This window comes from Bombyx mori, chromosome 22 (assembly GCF_030269925.1).
Source record: "Bombyx mori chromosome 22, ASM3026992v2".
NCBI lineage: Eukaryota > Metazoa > Arthropoda > Insecta > Lepidoptera > Bombycidae > Bombyx > Bombyx mori.
This window is the reverse complement of record NC_085128.1, coordinates 3054657-3073652: the sequence shown is the minus strand read 5'-3', so window position 1 is coordinate 3073652 and position 18996 is coordinate 3054657. Positions and strand designations below refer to the sequence as shown.

The window sequence follows — 18996 nt, the reverse complement described above, 5'->3', positions numbered from 1 at the left end:
TAAATAGTCGTGAATACACATTTAATCGCGTAGATGTAAGCGAGATAGACTAAAAGAAGTTAAGAGCATTTTCGCTGGCATGGACCATTTAAACACCAACTATGAACCAATCATAGTGAATGTTTACCAAAATTGTTCATTGATTCGGTCCGATTTAAGACATCCAGCTAACAGATATTATCTGATAAAAAATTTTTTTGATTAATCAATTCATTACTGACCATTTCTTTAAAAAAAAAAATTGATCCTGTTTCGGTAGAGGAAACAAGTAAATACGGAACATTGATAATGATTTACACATACGCCATTTCAGTCGAAATAGCAAAGACCTTTTTCATGCCCTACTCGAAGAGGAACTCGAAAAAATTGTAATCGAATTTTGAAACACTTTTTCTTCGAATTTTTTTCTCATAAGAACGATGCCTAATGAAAAGTATAAAAGTAAACATTAGAATAATCGAATATCGATTACAGACGACGGCCAGCTTAAACAACTAGACTAATACGTACGTGACCGGCGCCGATAGGAGAATTGTAAAATACTACATTGATCGAATTATCTTTATTATTATTTATTCTTTATTTGTACACACAGTTAATATAACACAGTAATTGCGATAAGATATAAAAAATGGCGAACTCAACAATTGAGTTATCTACCAGGTAACCGTTCTTAAGGAAGGAAAGCTTTACATCTTTTTTCTTTGTTTTTTTTTCCTACCTATGCGTTGAGAGGCTATGTCAGCGTAACCTAACACTTAGGTTATAGGTAGGTAGGTAGGTAGGTGGTAACAAAAATGCTTCAGATATGTACCGGCTGCATCATGTGTGCCCTTATTTCTCTTTTATTTTCCTATTTATGCTGATAGCCTTGTGAGGCTATATCAACGTTACCCTAGTGTGTAGGTGAGTTCACGGGGCTCTAGCCTAACGGCGTTGCTAAGATATCCCTAGCAAAAACAGTACTTCGCAGAATCTACCATTGGATCGGAAACGCGACACACTGAGCGAGAAACTCAGTGGGCTTTGTCTGTGTGTTAATTTACTCACCGAGCCCTTCCTCGCAAGCGACGGGTTCGAAAAGAACGATGACCGCGATTTTCTTTATTGCTTAGTAATTTAATGTTTATAATGTAGTAATGTAGCCTTGATTGCAGCACGGCGCAGATTTTTCGGGAACCCATATCCTTGTTAGAGAGTTAACCTTCGAGATATGGGTTTACTTGCCTATTATAAGTTTTAAGTATAAACAAAAATAAAATACGATCGTATTACTAGCATTGTAATAATATACTTAAGATTATAGATAGCTGTATAAACAATTAAACTTAGTAAGTAAAGTGTAATTTGCTTGCAAAATCGCGCTGTAAATACCGCCATTTCGCGTATTGCCAATTAACTTTTCTAAAATACTGAGAAGTGCTCTGAGAAATTGTTTGAGATGATACCATCCTCTCGTTTACACCATCGCAGCGGCCGCCACCGGAGTAGAGTTCATCCATACTACCTGAAGCCACTGCGTTCATCCACAGTGCGTTTCCAGAGGTCTTTTTTGGCACGTACCATCCGGCTTTGGAATGAGCTTCCCTCCACGGTGTTTCTCGAAAGCTATGACATATCCTTCTTCAAACGAGGCTTGTGCAGAGTACTTAACGGTAGGCAGCGGCTTGGCTCCGCCCCTGGCATTGCTGAAGTCCATGGGCTATGGTCACCATCAGGTGGGCCGTATGCTCGTCTGCCTACTAGGGCAATAAAAAAAAACTATAAATCTTAATATACAAGCTCTTTACATACATTTTTTGACTGAATAGTAATTTAAGGAATAAAAACTACCCCCAAATTTTGCAAAAACAAACAGAGTTCTGACAATGAGATTGTTTTACTGGTGAAAGTTTATTCTGAATTAAAAGTTAGTTGGTGGCAAAAAAAAATAAGTAAGGCTATTCTTTAAGATCTAGTTTAAAAACGTGATTCTTTCTGTGCTGTGGAATATAGGAACGACACATACGAGGTTATAACACTGCCAATGTTGAATCTTTAAGTAAATATTGATTTCGAGCGTAAATCTAACGTATGCCTGATGATTTCCTTGTCTACTAGACCAACTGAGCGATTAAGGTTGACAACCATTTCGCGGTGCATTAACAGTGCTAATGACATACGTAACATTGCATCTCTGGTTGTAGATGAGTTGACATATTTGAACAGTTGGTACACTCAATTTCACTGAAAGATTTTCCTAGGAATGTGTGCGTTGATTTTGAAAACTGAACAACCTCAGGATGCCGCTAGTGTGGAACGAAGAGATGTATTAGAAAGATTCAATTATTTTAAGGCAGCGTTTTGTTTAGACAATATTTTTTAAGCTTGTTGTATTGTTGTTGTAGTCCTAGGGTACCCCGCTGGTACATAGGGCCCTCACAAGTTGTCTCCACTTTACCCTGTCTTGCGCTTGCTCCTTGACATCACTCCAGGTCACGTTGGCAGTCCTCATCTCACTCTCCACGGTGCGTCGCCAAGTGTGTACAGGGCGACCAGGTCTTCTCCTGCCAAGTGGTTGCCACTCAAACGCGATTGATGCTGCGTTGACTCCGCTTAACTTACAAAAGCTTAATTAATTTTTCGTTAAACTCATACTAAAATGCGGGTGTAATACAGTTATCATCGAGACTAAGCTATGTTTAGTTCATGAAGGTTTCACAGGCACCCGGTGTCACAGGTCAAAAGGTCAAACCTGATTACGCAACGAGCGTAAATCAAACGCGTACAAAAACGGGGTCACTCTCGCTTTCGGGCCGAACTGTCCAAATATAGAAATAAAGTGTAAACGCCGAGTTCACGGGCACAACCAACCACCCGAAATAGTGGATACAGTCCGCCGAGATTAATACCGGCTTCCTGTCAAATAGCCGGCGGCGTTTAATTGTAGCTAGTTCATTGCGCGCTTGACACTTGCGCATTGTTTTTTTTGGAACGAAGGTCCTTATGGGACGATGCGGAGGGGTACCCTAACCGGAAAAAAAAGTCCGTAACGTAAGGTTTTTATTAGTAATGCACACAGTGTACGACTTAACTATGTAATAACGTACAAAAAATATAATAACATATTTTTAATCATTCATTGACCACGATCTCAGAGCGTTCGTTGGCGCAGTACACTAACTCTTATGCAAACAACCGTGAATGAAGTGTACCACAATAAGTTCACACGTTACCGAATGATCGTGGGTTGTTGCGAAACCTCCAGTTTTATTTTCTTTATACCTCGAATAGAACTTACTTTTTTTTTATAATAAGGAACTTCGTTCCTATCCGGTGTCCCACGACACCACACATTTTTTTAATGCATAATACTAAATGTATCTAATAGATTTTTATGTGATAGTAGATTGTTATGTTGATGTTATGTGGTAATGTAAAGAAATATCTCGCACACCTATTAGTCGTGAATTGTGTTATTTACACAAAACTCTAATGTATATATTTTATGAGCTATACAGCATTACAAAAGCGATCGTAATAAAGTAAAGAATTATACTAGAATTGACATTTAAATAGTTAATAAAATAGTTTTGTAAAACCTAAGTGGGAAGGCGAAACTTAGTAGCTCCGATAATACAGCATAATCATAAATGATTGATGAAGTCAAGTGGTCAAAAAGCGAGTTAGGGTAAATTAGTAAAATAAGAGAGAAAATTCAAAGTTGTTGCTGTGCACTTTAACTTTGCATCAAGAATATTAAGGGGTAGGACGAGGGCTATCTATATATTAATACGTGAAGCAAAAACTTTGTATCCCTTTTTAGGAAAATTGCGCGGACGGAGGAGTATGAAATTTTCCACACTTATAGAGAATATAGAGAAGATGTGCACAATGCTAATATTTTTTTAAAAATGCATGAAAGATACATGAAATCAATAAAGAAAACATTACACACACTACATACCATGTATTTGACGCACACACGCATGCATACTATTTATTGTCAAACTTTTGTTCCTGGCGTCTGTTGTCAAATTGAGAATAGATTAAATATTGTTTGCCTTTGTTAATATTTTTTATAGTGTAGTCTTGGCGAAATTTGGTGATTATAGAAGTATAAAATACAATCATAATAGTGTACAAACTTACAATTCCAATTAATTATAGTCGAATTTCGACTACTGCGGGATCTCTAGTTGATTATTATTACACATATAATATTATTGCTGGGCGAGCTATCTCATTGCTCACCGGTGTGCTTATTGCGAGTTTTCTAACGTTCTCGATAGCGTAAAAGTTAACTCAAATTTGTATGAAGTTTGAACGTTCGTCCACGTTTGCCGCTAGGGGCGCTGTTCCAACTGCATACAAATTTGAGTTAACTTTTACGCTATCGAGAACGTTAAAAAACTCTCACTAAACATACTGAGGTTAATTGATTAACGGACCCAGTAGACATTAATGTCACCATGAGATCTTAAGTCTCATTTCGTAGTATAACGTCTCGTACAGAACGTATGACAGCTTTGTGACAAAAACAGACAGGATTATGTACAAGTAGATGATGGACAATTCAAAATAGCCTATGCGTAAGAAGCTTACGTTGTCCAAAGATGCAAAACTTCGTGTCGCATAAACATTGTAGCAATGCACGAGAACTAAGCACGCAATGTACGGCACACTGATCGTTAGGTCGTGACCCGGTCGCGGGTGGTTTTCACAGATTTTTCCGCTCGGGGCGTCGAGTTACCTGTTCATTCACAACTCAGTGGAATTGTAAATTAATTGGTACGCCCAACAAGGTCGCTTTAATGTTATACACGTTCACGTCACGTAGCTTTATCGGCAAAGCTCCGTTTTGTGAATTTCCACGTTTTATTGTAAGTTTTTTTTTTTATTGCTATATGTGTGGACGAGCTCACAGCCCACCTGGTGTTAGGTGGTTACTGGAGCCCATATACATCTACGACGTAAATGCGCCACCCACCTTGAGATATAAGTTCTAAGGTCTCAAGAAGTATAGTTACAACGGCTGCCCCACCCTTCAAACCGAAACGCATTACTGCTTCACGGCAGAAATAGGCAGGGCGGTGGTACCTACCCGCGCGGACTCACAAGAGGTCCTACCACCAGTAAAGTACATTTTGTATTTTCATTGGTGGGTTGAAAGTTGAAGTTAGGGTATACAGTTATCAGAACTTAACTGAGATATTGGCCGCCAGGTTAGTGATAATGACGAACATTCGTTAAACATATGTGTAATAATAATCCCGGGAATAAGAATCTCACATGTGAAGAATATGTTTCTTCATGCGTCAGCAGTCATACTAGTAAGTATGTACATATAAAGATACTCTGTCACTAATAATAATATTATATATGTAGTTTAAAAACTATAATAAAAACATGCTTTTTTCCCTACCTATGCTGATAGCCTTGAGAGGCTGTTTCAGCTTCGCCTTGACGTGACAGTGAGCTCACGGGGCTCAAACCGGAGTGTTTGCTAGTACTGGTCCTAGCAAGAGCAGTGCTTCGCAGAATCTACCACCGGATCGGAAACGCGACCCTGAGAAGATCCGGCAAGAAACTCAGTGGGCTGTGTCTATGGGTTAATTTACTCGTCAAGCCCTTCGTCGCAAGTGACGGGTTCGGGGAGGACGGTGACCGGTGCTTGAAGTACCTAAAAGCACCGTTAATGGATCGGGAGAATCCGTAATGACGTGTCTAGGGCGACGTCGACTGTTTACCATTCTGTCCACAGGGTCGGGTATGCGAACATGCTTGTTCAAGCTGGGCTGTGAGCTCGTCCACCCATCAAAGCAATAAATAAAAAATAAAAAAATCGAACTAGCAATTAATTCAAAGCTTTATTATCCTGATCTCTTTTTCTTATTTTGTTACTACTGCTAATAAGCAACCTCAAGGAGTTATACTAGCTTCACCGAATGTCTATATCGTTTGGTTGTCTATTCTCACGGATATTCCATAGGATTCGATAGGACATCAAGATATTAGAGCGAAGATATAAAACTATATTATGTATCGTTATCGCTCCTTGATGCGTGTGCGATTTTCAAGTTAATCGACATCACGAATTCAGTGAATGCGATAATCAAAGACTCCGTCACATACACACATATATGTAAGCTAATAGAAGCATCTTAAAAATGATAGATCTATGAATTGTTTGATCAGGTGGGCCGCATGCTCGTCTGCATACAAAGGCAATAAAAGAATAAAAGAAAAGATTTCTGGACGTCCCGCGCCTCATAAAGGACCATGCATTCACGAAGCAGCTGCCCTTGAGCTGTTAAGTCTCCTTCTGAGGCGCTCGGGCAGTTAGTAGCAAATCCCACCCCTCCTGGCCGAGCTTTTACTGGCGCGCCTGTCCTTGTGAAACTGGAAAGGCTTCCGGGCCACTAATGCTCTATCATTCATAAAAAAAGGAGCATGAACACTACGTATCGGCTATTTTTGTATTTTTTTTTTTAATAAAGCCGTTTAATATAAAAAAGTATATAAACAACCACCAGCTCTACCAACTCTACCAACTGCGTTTTCAGTTCACATTGCTTCTTTTCATACTCCTTACGATGCGATAACGTCACTTATGCAAATTATGTGATTTCTCAGGAGAAACGTTGGAAAATTCAACATCTTATTATATAATTCTTATATAGTTCTGCTAGGCTACAGAAATGAAATAATATTTAAACTATAAACTTCGTCAGTAAAAGCAAACATCTCTTTCGTCTCACTACAACTAATAACTAAAAAAATTACTGGTGGTAGGACCTCTTGTGAGTCCGCGCGGGTAGGTACCACCCCCCTGCCTATTTCTGCCGTGAAGCAGTAATGCGTTTCGGTTTGAAGGGTGGGGCAGCCGTTGTAACTATACTTGAGACTTCAGAACTATATCTCAAGGTGGGTGGCGTATTTACGTTGTAGATGTCTATGGGCCCCAGTAACCACTTAACACCAGGTGGGCTGTGAGCTCGTCCACCCATCTAAGCACTAAAAAAAAATAAAAAAAATCAACATCTTATTATATAATTCTTAAATAGTTCTGCTAGGCTATAGAAATAAAATAATATTTAAACTACAAACTTCATCAGTAAAAGCAAACATCTCTTTCGTCTCATTATAACAAATAACTAAAAATATATATTTTCTCATACTCAGTTGAGTGTTAACAAAAATTGCATAAGTGATTTTATAGCACTGTATGTGCGATATATTTAAAAAGACCATATTTTTCAATAAATACCGAGCTCAAAACCATAAGATGAAGTCATCATTTCAGTTTCAGTTTTCTGAAGAAGGAAATACATACTTATTGGAACGATTTCCACAATAACAGAATAACACAAAAATATAAATTGCGAGACGTATTGTGAGTCCACACGATTAGGTACCGGCAGATATACAATTTTAACTTCATCAATATGTATCAAGGTGAGTGGTGGCATTAATGTTGGGAAGTCTATGGAACTCCGACAACTCTTTTACATCAAATGAGCCGTCAGCTCGTCCACACTAGTGTATTGCGACAAATTAAAAAAAAACTGACAATTACAACCGAAAGTATTTTATGTCTTATTCAAATAAATAAATAAAGCTCCTTAGTTTTAATTAACAGTACATTCGGTACATATATATAACAGAAATAAAGAAAACATTAAGAGTTCCCAAATCCAAAATCATTGTCAATTGTTTTTTTTTTTTTTAAGAAAACAACTCGGAACTAAATCTATTAAAATTAGATTTCTACCAAACAGTTTCCCGCCACGATCAAATAATTTAATTATACACCAAATCTAATTCTAGTCGTTGAGTTTCGAAGTAAATTGAAATCCTATATAATGAAGACGACGTGCATAAAGCCTGCAGACGAACTAATTCCGCGAGCGCCATCTTGCGGTTGCCATAGCAACGAGACGGCCCCCCTTGGCCCCCACACTGCACTTCCTAAAGGCTAGACTAGTCTAAATAGCCTTCCTTTTAATGATTAGACAACTTATGTAGACCACGAAAATAATTTAGCTTGTTTTACGATTTTGTTGTGGAATTCGTAAACATTTAATTAATAAAAAAAAGATTTTTTGGTAAATTTAAGCATAAAACTAAAATTTGTTAAGGGCTAAAAACATCAGTACAGTAAAGGCCTCAAAAAAGGTTTTCCTTCAAAAAAGTTTTAAATTACATTAAAGACACATTGCAAGTTGAATGACCAAAAATCTAGGTGCCGGTATTATATTATTCAATGGTGTTGTGTTGGATTAATCAACTGGTTAGGAAAATATTCAGCATTAAAAATTATTACAGGTTCATGAATAACAAAAAGTCTATATATATTTTATTTATACTTGTAGTCTGAAAATGTATTACTGTCAAAAATTTAATTGCGTAACAAAAATTCAAAAACCATAAAAGCAATGATGCAAATTAATTTTCTAAATTCGAATATGTATTGTGGTCTCTTTCTTTCGTATCGTATACAACAAGGAAGCGCGTTTCTAGTGCTCAGCGTTCGAATTATAAACTCGACGAAATTTGCACAGAGCACTTTGTAATTGCAAATTTTGCGTTTGCGTTATGCGCATGCGCCGTACGACGATCAATACGACAAGACTTTGTTATTGTTTTTTTTTTTTTCTAAATACAATAAGCTTTGCGCGCTAAAACATCAAAGAGCGGTATTCGTTGGCCTTTTTCTTTTTTTTTTAATTTACGAATATTGAAAATTGGAGCCCGCGTTCTAAAATTGAATTCGGTTTCCGCGGGCGGGCGAGGCGGGGCGGCCAGAGGATGAGGCGGCGCCCGGCTCTATTGGATAGTCACTACAAAACTATTGCCCGAAAGTTTCATTAATGCATTCTATTACCCCGCACCAGTGCAATATTTGGGGCCGAACTCAACGTTGCTAATAAAACATACAGCCGTACTACAACAGTATTTCCTGAGTTCGGTTGAAAACGTAAAAACTTCCCATATTAGAATTTATTATACGCGGCAAGTTTAATATTGAAATATGAACGAGGCCGTGTCCCGACATAGCGTACGAGTCGGTAATTTCCGGGAGATATTTGAAAATTTCATAACTTTTCAGACTGTTCCGATGTTATAAAGAGTCGTTAAATATTTTACTCGGCGCGCAGACGTTCCGAAATTGCTTCTTTTGATTACAGCCTTGGGGAAACAACGGCGGGCCCTCCAATTGATTCTCTAAATACGTAAACGCCTGATTGCTAGGAACGTAAATAAAAAAAAAACGTAATCGCGTAACCGATTCCTTTAGAATTAACTCGTCTTTGTTCCTTTTCAAGAGCACATGTACGTTTGAGTTTTTCTGATAGTGGTTTTTTGTTTTCATTTATTCATTTAGTTTTATCTAGTTTTTTTTATTGCATAGCTGGGTGGACGAGCTCACAACCCACCTGGTGTTAAATAGTTACTGGAGCCCATAGACATCTACAACGTAAATGCGCAACTCACCTTGAGATGTAAGTTTTAAGGTCTCAAGTATAGTTACAATAGTATATTCAGTAGTGGTACGATGAAGATTGGATACGGAAGGCGGAGAACCATTCATTATGGTGGATTATGGGAGAGGACTATATGCAACAGTGGAGAGATACAGGCTGATGATGATACCTAGTATATTAATGATAGTTTCTGCGGGTGACTCATATGTATTTATTTATTTTATAATATTGTATTATAATTACATTGCACAAAAATACATAAATGCTTTATTTTATATCAATACTTTTATTTATCACACAATGGTTAATGCTTCGTCTTAAATATAAACTTTCTTTGTGTCTTTTTGTTGTTGTAACTTGTAACGAATTGTAAAGACATTATTAATAACAACCAGAAGACCAAAGTTTCCAAATAAATAAAAAAAGCTGTATTATTTCCGTTAATAACAAAATTATTAATTATTTCTACCAGAAAACAATGCAATTTGTCATTTTTTTTATTGCCTAGGAGGGTGGACTAGATCACGGCCCACCTCGTGTTAAGTGGTTACCAGAGCCCATAGACATCTATAGCGTAAATGTCGCTACCCACTTTGAGATATAAGCTCTAAGGTCTCAGCATGGTTACAGCGGCTGCCCCACTTATCAAACCGAAACCCTTAACCGCTTCACGGCAGAAATAGGCAGGGCGGTGGTACCTACCCGTGTGGACTCACAAGACGTCCTACGTACTAAGCTTACGTAATAGTTTTATTAAACAGTAATGCATTCATTGCATTATCTCGTCTGAGAACGTGTTAAATCGATAGTTTCCAAATTTAAAATATTATTTCACCTGCAAAAAGAAACATTTAGTTTTCGTAACAATAAAATATTGTACATAAAAACGTGCAATTTTCTATGTAGCATCGAAGAGGGAACAGGGAAGCCCTCACAGAGGACATGTTGCTACACGTCTGCACTCACACACGGACAAACGAACGACCTGTCAGTGTATTCGTTTATTTACGTGTACATAAAAGGGAAGGTAGCGGTCAAATTTGTTCCATAATTGTTAAGCATTAAGGACTGAAATTGAATCTGTCATTTCTTTTTTGTTTTTCAATGACAGCTTTCGTAAATGTACAACTTAACATGTTGTGGAAAACGACTTATGAAATATTAAGACACTGTTTTGATTGCTATTGAAATGATAAAGTTCTTGTTTTGATTAATTTAAAAAAAATGGAGGGTAGATGCCGTGTTCTATATTTTAATCAAACAAACTATTCCGAATAGTAGATTGTGAATAATAACTCTGCGTTATTCTAAACAAATTGAACTGTGAAAATCGAAAAAGTTATGGAAACTCCAGGCTCTACAATCAAATCGTTATTGCAAAAAGATAGTTTCCGGATCAAAATCAATACTAGACCAATAGCCGCATTAGGGCGCTTGCCCACTGAGTTTCTCGCCGGATCTTCTCAATGGGTCGCGATTCCGATCCGGTGGTAGAATCTGCGAAGCACTGCTCTTACTAGGGCTAGCTAGTGTTAGCAACGTCCACAGGTTAGAGCCCCGTGAACTCACCTACTCGCTCGGTGAATGACCCCTCGATATCACCAGAATAGTCCTGAATCCTGAAATCTGTTCACCATATCATTTTCTATTTATACCTATTGCTTAGATGGGTGGATAAGCTGACGGTACACCTGGCGTTAAGTGGTTACCGGATCCCATAAAATTCAAATGTAGTATCACTTAAATATCAACACCTGATTAAACAAATATCGGAATTATGAACACGAAGTATAGAAACGTAGGGATATGGATCGTAATAGAGAATTAAAATCACTAGTATAAATTATTGAAAAAAAATTGGTCAGAAATTTTCAGGAATAAAAATACATATCTGTTTATTATATTCCATGTTATAATTCAGATCTGACTGGGGACTCTTATCAAATATTCCAAAATATCCTTAATGACGTATCTTGATAATGGCGTGATATAGTATAAGTCCACTGAGTTTCTGGCCGAATCTTCTCAGTGGGTCGCGTTTCCGATGCGGTGGTTGATTCTGCGAAGCACTGCTCTTGCTAGGGTCAGTGTTAGCATCACTCCGGTTTGAGCCCCGTGAGCTCACCTACTAGTTAAGATTACGCTAAAATAGCCTCTAAAGGCTATCAGCTTAGGTAGGAAAAAATTATATAGTATGCAACTTATTCTTGCGCCTTCATTTATCTAGTTAAAATTAAAAAACTACAAAATATAAATTATTAAATTACAATATTCATAAATTATAATAAAACTACACGTGTCACCACAACACTAAGTAAAGGGTTATTTGGAACATAAAAAAAACATACCAACCGCATTCTTCGCGGTGACGTCAGCACCGAGGTCCCGCGGCTCAACGCCTTTACAGTGTCAAACCATAGAGCAACAAGTGAATCGATGTGATTTTTGAACTCGAGCCTAATAAGACAAGGGTGGTAACCCTCAAACGATTAGGGTCCTGTCATCGAAGTTTATCTAGGGATAGACTGCGTGGGGTTGCCGCTTTTATGTACCCGAAGGTTTTGTTGCATTGTACGGAATAAATGTCCTGTAATCTAACACGACTAGTACCGTCCTGTAATTTGCACACGCAATGAAAATCATCCCGATTTGATGGATGAAATTGCTGGTCACACTTCAAAGCGATGTATGTCGGCAATGACGTTAACGATATGAAGTCGATGGCTGCCGAATTAACATCAGATGAAAATCCGGAACATGAACTCTTCAGTCAACCGTGAAGCTAAAAGTTCAATTCAAATTGTATTTCAAATAATTTATGTTAACTGAAATATCAAACACGTTATTTTGGATATTGCATCCAAAAAACAGCCACAGCTCTGAAAAAATATGAAAAAACCCAGTGCCTTGGTTTTTTTTTTAAATACTATGTCTCTTAATGATAATTTCATTATTGAAATATCATTTTGAATTACCTCTTACAACGAACACAATAAGGATTTAAAATGGACAATTGTATTGGTATTCACGTTTATTATTGAAATACAAAAATAGAGTTTGTAATAAACTTGATAAATAGCGGTATGTACATTATGTGATGTCGTGAAAGAATCTAAGCAACAAGTGTCGGGTTAAATTCGGTGATACTATGACGCGTGCGGTGACACTACGAGACAGCAACACATGGGAACTCTTTAAAAGCTTTGAGTGACTTTTTGGCGGGAACGCGAGGAGTGAAGTTGTGTGATTTGTTTTATTTTGTCTATTTAGTGTTTCTTCAGGTTTAAATGTGTAATAACGCTGGTTTATTAACTGTTTAATATCTGTGAAAGTGCACAAATGTGGGAACATGAAACAAAGCCGCTAGACGTAACTTCTCGAGATCCTCCAAAAAGTCCATTTAAAAAAATCTCAGTAAATGACCACCATTTTACTAAGATTCTATTTCATCCCATATCATATCATCTCATTTCATTTAATTTCATCCCAGCTGATTAATGTCTCAAATTAATCGTCTTCATTTCATTTCACTCCTTAGTATCATTTTTCATAAACATAAGAATATAAATTTAAACAAGGCATGACTTAAAGGTCTTAGTTACCAGGTCATAAAATCCTTTAAAAAAAAGCTTTGAGTACCGCAGTACGTAAGCTAGCTCTGTAAGCTGATGTAGAACATAAAAGTTAATTCTGCCTAATCCTGTATATTACAACGTTTTATAAGTGAAATTATAAAATTATCACAGAAATGATCGACTACCCAGTTTTACATGAACATATTTACAACCACATAAATTAAATTAATTTTTGATTAGCACATTTAAAAGTCGATCGAAGGTAAACGGTAAATTCAAATAAAAATAACTTCATATTTAGAACAACAAAAGGTCCATTGTTCCACATAATAAAACATGCATTATGTATGTGCCTTCTGAATTATTCATGACGAGTCAATTTCCAGAATGTTCCACCCCAACGTTTTGCTTTACACGGATTAGAAAAGTTTGATTATTTTGAGCTGTTACGTCACTTCATAATTGTGGTTAATCATGTGTTCACACGATTATTTATTACGATATCAATTTTAGAATAGTACATACGCGAGGTTATATCCTAACAATTCTCATTATTTTAGATCTAATTTCTGCACAGTTTTGATGCTATTCCCATAAACACAAGCCACTGAGTTTCTTGCCGGATTATATCAGTGAGTTGCGATTCCGATCCAGTGGTAGATTCAGCGAAGCACTGCTCTTGCTAGGGCAGCAAACAGATTGAGTCACTACCAATCCAGTGAAACCAGAATAGCCCTTCGAGGCTACCAGTTATTAGTTAGGAAAAAGTGTTATCTTTAAAAGCACCATTTAATTGAAAACTAGTAAATAAAGTACATTATTTGAATGCATAGACGTAATTTACGACAATTTTTCTTTATGTTGATGAGAAAAATTATAATTCTCATGGATACGAAAATAATGAATGTTTGAACAATATAAAAATCCTAAACCATCTTTGGGTATGCTTAGTAAAATCATTTGTAAATTAACTTAATTAAAGTAATAATATAAGAATTAGATCATTACAGATTTTCGCCAAAGCGTGTTTTTAAAAGGAAATCTTCTTGGGTTTGACTTTACCACCGCTGAAGTGTTATTTTCTTTATAGACACAAACAGACAAACGGGTTCACTGTCTCGTTAGCTTTAAGCAGTTATCAAAATCCGTAGACACTACACCGAAACTCAAATGACAATGACAACTGCAAGATGGAACCGTTGAAGTTACTACTTAAACTTGTTTTTACAAGGATTAAACGGTAGATAACACAATGTTCAGATGTCAACGAACACCTTGGTCGTGGCACGAATACTATAATATATTAGAAAGCGTATGAACTTATCATATATTATATAATATATACTAAAGGTATAAGACCGCACTTCAAATCACCGTTCCGATGGACCGACCAAATAAAAGCTCTAAGCGGTCCCGTCAATGAGCGCCCCAGAAAGGTCGCAGTACGCGAGAAATGGCGATGTCTTCTGAAGCGCATCATCACCCGAACTGATGACCACAACCACTCTGCCAACAGTGCAAACACTAAGAATAATGAACTTAAAACACTAAAGTAATAAAAGAGCATTTACGCTGTAAAAGTAATCTTGATTATGTCTACTTTTGGTGAAGTACAATAAAATACTGGAAGCTGAGCTATACTGAGACCTTAGAACTTATACCTTTTTTTTTATTTTTTTATTGCTTAGATGGGTGGACGAGCTCACAGCCCACCTGGTGGCAAATGGTTACTGGAGCCCATAGACAGCCACAACGTAAATGCGCCACCCACCTTGAGATGTTAGTTCTAAGGTATCAGTATAGTTACAACGGCTGCCCTACCCTTCAAACCGAAACGCTTCACGGCAGAAATAGGCAGGGCGGTGGTACCCACCCGCGCGGACTCACAAGAGGTCCTACCACCAGTAATATCTCGAGGTGGGTGGTGCATTTACGTTGTAGATGTCTATGGGCTCCAGTAACCACTTAACACCAGGTGGGCTGTGAGCTCGTCCATCCATCTAAGCAATAAAAAAAATAAAAAAAGGTAAATCGTTTTGATTACCCGAACGTGTTTCATGTAACAAAAACAAACATGTTTTATTAAAATTACACATGTTCCACGTAGGTAAGAGGCTTAAAGACGAATTTTAATATATCGCGGATTAGGCACCGAGATACGTCGCTGAATCTGTTTTATTGCCGGATTATATTTTCGTGTTCCGATAGATCCGTGTTTTCGTTTTACGACCGTTTCCGATGTTTGTTTTATCGAATTGTCGTTCGGATTGAAAAGGTGCTTTTTGAACAAAATATTTCAAGTCTACTCTTATTTTCGTATATAATCCAAATATTACTAGCATTTTTTTATTGAAACTTAGAATATTTAGACATAGGAGCCATTATTAGTTTATTTGACTAGTAGTTTTTGGGTTTTACTTGACACATTTATGGTGGTAGAACCACCCTGCATACCACCTACCTACCAATCTGCTGTGAAGCAGTAATGTGTTTCGGCTTGAAGGGCGGAGCAGCCGTTACGTAACGTAATAAAAATCAAACCCGCAAAATTATAATTTGCGTAATTACTGGTGGTAGGACCTCTTGTGAATCCACCCTGGTAGGCACCACCACCCTACCTATTTCTGCCGTGAAGCAGTAACGCGTTTCGGTTTGAAGGTGGGGCAGCCGTTGGAACTATACTTGAGACCTTAGAACTTATATCTCAAGGTGGGTGGCGCTTTTGCGTTTTAGATGTCTATGGGCTCCGGTAACCACTTAACACCAGGTGCGCCGTGAGGTCGTCCACCAATATAAGAAAAAGAAAACACTATCAGAACCGTGGTACGCTATTAAAATTAATGATATCAGTAAAAAGTCCTTATAAAAAAATAGCGAATTAATAAACTGATTCTTGGTTGATGATGTCGATGATCATTTAAGTCTTGAAGCCGTTCAATGTTTGTGCTGATGCAGTTACTACCACTCTATTCCATTCTGCGATCACACGGCTTGGTACAAAGTGTTTACCATGTGAGGTGTTCTGCTTAGTTATAAGGGTTCCACCATAGATGTTGTTTCTTATTAAGAGTTAACCGACTTCCAATACCTTGCAATTAACAACTTTCGTTGCAGCTCTGTATTTATTTTCAATTAACTGATATATGTAGAATAATTTTAATTCAAATGAATAAATTGATCTATCAGAAGCTTCCTCTCTTTCATTCGATATTGTTTTTAATTTACAAACCTATTTTGGACTATTTATGCGATCCTAACTCTTTCAACTCTGTATTGTTATATTTTAATGTATATTGGATAGATTAATATTAACTAGTGGTCCCCCGGTATGTAGTCAAAATTAGACTATAATTAATTGAAATTATAAGTTTGAACATTATAAGGGTTCTATTATCAAAGACTATTTATTATACTTCTATAGTCACATTTCGCTAAGACTACCTATAGACAAATTAGACATAAAGACAAACAATATTTAATTTATTCTCAATTTGACCACAGACGTCAAGAACAAAAGTTTGACAATAAATAAATAGTATGCATGCGTGTGTGTCAAATACATGGTAGTATGTGTAATCTTTTCTTTATTGATTTAATGATTTTTTATGCATTATTTAAAAAAAGATTAGCATTGTGCACTACTTCTCTATGTTCTCTATAAGTGTGGGAAATTTCATACTCCTCCGTCCGCGCAATTTTCGTAAAAAGGGATACAAAGCTTTTGCTTCACGTATTAATATATAGATAATCAAGGCATTAATTATTACTCTATATGGAACTAACAGAGCCTTACCTTGCTCCCATCACTGCTTTAACAATACACAATTTTATTATCAACGTATTTACATTAGTCGACCATAGACTCATCTTTCGTCCCTCAGGCAGTTTGATTGTATTATTAATCAATCAATCAATTACTCTCATATTACTGACTCCGTGGCGCTGTTGTTAACGCTCTTGACTGATGGGCCTAGGGTCGTGGGTTCGATTTCCAAATCGGGGAAACATTCGTGTGATGAACAGGTTTGTTTGCTTTTTATCTGGGTGTTTTTACCTATAAATTTATATATGTAAATGTATGTAAGTATGTATGTCAGTCTCTGATATCCATAAAACATGGCATCCAAATTTGGGGTTGTGCGTGATTTGTCGTCGACTTGTCTTTTTTTATAACTATTATTTGCATTGTATTTTTTACAATCTTATTAAATGTGCAATACTATACAATTCATCAGTGGTTAGGGCTCCAGTATAAAAATCCTCTTTATTAACATTATCATACTTAGCCAATTATTATCTTGATCACACAAGTAGCCGGGTGATCGATGGTACTAGTCTAAGCCAAGTGATCATCGACATAGAAAGGTATTCTTGATATTGGTATTTGTTGAATGTGTAGTGAGTAGGCAAGTATTCGCAAATGACAAAACAAAACGCAGCTCTAAATACATCGTATGACGCCTACGTCATATCACCTGACGTTTGTACCGGCCAGTATTATTGTCTACTAGTAACCCGCCCTCGCTTCGCTTCGGAAACATTAAATTTTATTATTGATAGGCGAGTCCCGCCATGTTGCGCGCGGTACAACAATAACTGCGCGTGACGCCGCGGGGCGAAGCTAGTCTAAAAAAAGTAGCCTATGTCACTCCTTATATCATCAGCTACATATTAGTGAAAGTCTCATCCAAATCGGTTCAGTCGTTTCAAAGATTAGCCGGAACAAACAGACAGACAGACAGACAGAAAGACAGACAGACAGACAAAAATTGTAAAAAATGTTATTTTGGTGTAGTGGTATAGTGTAAGTACCGTATATATATTCATATGCAGGTAGTAGAAAGCGGTTATTTCAATATTACAAACAGACACTCTAATTTTATTTATATGTATAGATTAACTTTTGTATATAAGTGTGCGTTGTGATTATTTTCATTCTTTCGGATCCTCCCGATCCACTAACAGTGCTTTTAGGTACCCCAAGCACCGGTCATCGTTCTCGTCGAACCCGTCGCTTGCGATGAAGGGCTCGGCGAGTAAATTAACCCACAGACACAGCCCACTGAGCTTCTCAGGGGGTCGCGCTTCCGATCCGGTGGTAGATTCTACGAAGCACTACTCTTGCTATGGTTAATATTAGCAACGTCGTCAGGCTTGAGCCCCGTAAGCTCACCTACTAAATCGGTGAATCTAGAATAACCCCTTGAGGTTACTAGAATAGGTAGGAAAATAATTCAGTTTTATTTATTTTAGCAAATAATATAATCCTTCCAGAAACTTAATTTTTTCGCACCGTATACGCCACTAACATTGAATAAACTATTTTTAAAAGACGACATGTCTACGTGAGATATCAAATTAGTTAAGATTTCAATAAACAACATGTATACTGTTATCGTCTTTCAGACTCAAACATTTTCTAGGTGAACGGGAAATTTAATTCTCCCCGGAAATTGGTGTCCCGAGGCACAGCGCGGCTTCCAATTGAATTTACGGAGAAAACTCTAAGACATAAACCTTTTATAGCTCTCAATTTATAATGCTTACCGCATTAAAAAGACGTTATAAGCCATATATGTACAGATCAACAACAGTAATTTACCATTAACCATGGGTTCGATACAATCATTGGACGTCTTGTGAGTCCGCACAAGTAGGTACCACCACCGTGTCTATTTCTGCCGTGAAGCAATAATGCGTTTCGGTTTAAAGGGTGGGACAGCCGTTGTACTATAAATATTGAGACCTTAGAACGCTTATTTCAAGGTGGGTGGTGGCATTTGTGTTGTAGATGTCTATGGGCTCCGGTATCCACTTAACACCAGATGGACCAGAGCTCATCCACCCATCTAGGCAAAAAAAGTCAACGGTGATTTTTGTTAAATTTACAATTATTTCGGATGCACATGAGCTTCACGTAAATAAGTACAGAGATAAGTTTTTGCCTTATAGAT

The 18996-nt window shown here is 37.2% G+C and overlaps 1 protein-coding gene across 4 annotated transcripts in view; it reads left to right on the top strand.

The window, feature by feature from the left end:
- LOC101743969 (methylcytosine dioxygenase TET) overlaps positions 1-18996 on the top strand; it is a 158666-nt gene that overhangs the window by 75266 nt on the left and 64404 nt on the right. The window lies entirely within an intron of this gene.